The sequence below is a fragment of the Sorex fumeus genome, unplaced genomic scaffold (genome assembly GCF_029834395.1).
Source record: "Sorex fumeus unplaced genomic scaffold, SorFum_2.1 ptg000146l, whole genome shotgun sequence".
Taxonomy (NCBI): domain Eukaryota; kingdom Metazoa; phylum Chordata; class Mammalia; order Eulipotyphla; family Soricidae; genus Sorex; species Sorex fumeus.
The window spans coordinates 1,593,676-1,596,168 of record NW_026606203.1 but is presented as its reverse complement, the minus strand read 5'-3'; the positions used below and the strand labels follow the sequence as shown (position 1 = coordinate 1,596,168).

The 2,493-nt window shown below is 45.8% G+C and overlaps 1 pseudogene; it reads left to right on the top strand.

Annotated features, from left to right (window-relative positions):
* Nucleotides 1–291: 291 nt before the first annotated feature.
* Nucleotides 292–388, top strand: LOC130016093 (uncharacterized; annotated as a pseudogene).
* Nucleotides 389–2,493: the final 2,105 nt, after the last annotated feature.

Genomic DNA, 2,493 nt, shown 5'->3' with positions numbered 1-2,493 from the left:
AAGGCTCTATTTTAATGTTCTTAATGAAGGATTCAGGGAACAACATTAAACAAACTCATATACCATCTTCCAAAAGAATTATTTTGTAAAACTGATGCCTAGGGTATGGTAAACGATAATATAGTAAAAACCATATTTTTATTTCTGGGACATTAAAGTTCTAAATCTATTTATTCTTGCTGCTTTGAAATAGATTCCTTGATTAGGAATCATTGTCTGCCATAGGAGTGATGAAGGACAACACTCAAAGTAATAAGAAGCGAAAAATATGGAAAAATTAACTCCTACTAGGTTTGATAACACATATACTAAAATTTAAATGATACAATGATGAGCATGGTCCTTGCACAGAGATAACATGCAAACTTGTAAAGTATTCCATATTTTTGTTGCAAGAAGAATGAATAGGTCTACTTTAAGGTAAGACAATCCCCACAAGTACCAAAATTCTACATAAAGAGAGCACAAATCCCCAAAACAACAATCTCTCTCAATGTCAATGGACTAAATGTGCCAATTCAGAGGCACAGAATAGGAAGATGAATTAGAAAACTGAACCCAACATTCTGCTTCCTGCAAGAAACATGTCTGAACAATCAAAGCACCCATGGGCTAAAGGTAAAAGGCTGGGAAACAAGTTTTCAAGAAAATATCACCTCCACAAAGCTGGAGTGGCCATACTAGTATCAGACCACATGGACTTCAGGCTAAAGGTTATCAGAGACAGTGAAGTTCATTTCTTAATGATCATGGGATATGTACATCAGAAAGAACTCACCTTCCTCAATGTATATGATCCTAATGACAGACCAGCAAAATACGTTAAAACAACTTCTAATAAACTTATAGAAAAACATTGATAGCAACACAATACTAGTAGTAGATTTCAACACTTCTTTGTCACTTCTCGATAGATCAAACAGACTGAAGCTCAGCAAGGAAATATTTTCTTTAAGGGAAGTAATGAACAACCGTTGGCTTAGGGAAGAAATCAAAGAGGAAATAAAAAGTTTCCATAAACAAATGAGAATGAGGACACGAGCTACCATAACTTGTGGGACACAGCAAAAGCAGTGTTAAGAGGAAAGATTATAGCTCTGCCAGATTTCATCAGGAAGAAAGAAAGGGCCTACCTGAATAAATTAGAGCTCAAGGTTTTGGAAAATAGGTTCAGCATAAGAGAAGGAACACATGGAGGTTGCGGGATCCCGGAGGAAAAAAAAAAAAGAAAAAACAGGTTCCAAAAAGAGCCGAGATCACCGGCAAGTTCCAGATGGTGTAGGTGCCGCATCCCGCCCCCCCCAGATGGAATCCGGTGACCAGAATCCTCTACAAACACAGTTCGAGTATGCGGAAACGAGGACTTTTCCTCAAATCTGCCGGACTACACCTCCCAGGTAACCTCTGATCCCGGAAGTCATGCCCACAGCCTGCCCCCCAGCGCCATCTTTGAAGCGTTCAGCATAAGAGAAGGAACACATGGAGGGTGCGGGATCCCGGAGGAAAAAAAAAAAAGAAAAAACAGGTTCCAAAAAGAGCCGAGACCACCGGCAAGTTCCAGATGGAGTAGGTGCCGCATCCCGCCTCCCCCAGATGGAACCCTGCTGACCAGAAGCCTCTACAAACACAGCTCGAGTATGCGGGAATGAGGACTTTTTCTCAAAACCGCGCGGCGGCGTGGACATCTCTCTATATACAAAGTGATCAATGAGAAGTAAACCACCCAATCTCTCTCCCTGAAAATCAGAGTTAAGTTTGGAGCATGGCCACAGCCCCAGAAACACAAGGACTTAATGCAGAACCCAGCAGCTTAGAGCAGAAAAGTTAACGGACGATGAGTTAACCCAGGCCATCATTTCTGCCCAGAGGGGAAAGAGTGTTGCCCCATTCGCCCTCTCTTCTCTGGAAAGAAGGATGGCGGCCGCATGGGAGCCTTGTGGACAGCAGGTATGAGCTGGGGGTGTGGGGGGGCGACTAAAACCTCACGAGAAGGGGGGCGTTCCGGTCCGTCCTTCACGCCCTACCGAGGTCAACAGTTGCCCCCCACGAGCGGCTCCCCAGCACGGCCACAGTCCCAGAAGCACAAGGGCTTAATGCAGAACCCAGCAGCTTGGAGCAGAAAAGTGAAAGGACTATGCGTTAATCCAGGCAATCATTTCTGCCCAGAGGGGAAAGGGTGTTGCTTCCTTCCGCCCTCCTCCCTCTGGAAAGAAAGATGGCAGCCACATGGGAGCCTTGTGGACAGCAGGTATGAGCCGGGGGTGTGGGGGCGACTAAAACCTCATGGGAAGGGGGGCATTCCGGTCCGTCCTTCACGCCCTACCGAGGTCACCAGTTGCCCCCCACGAGCGGCTCTCCAGCACAGCCACGGCCCCAGAAGCACAAGGACTTAATGCAGAACCCAGCCGCTTGGAGCAGAAAAGTGAACGGACTATGCATTGATCCAGGCCATCAAGTCTGCTGGAGGGGAAAGGGTGTTGCCCATTCGCCCTC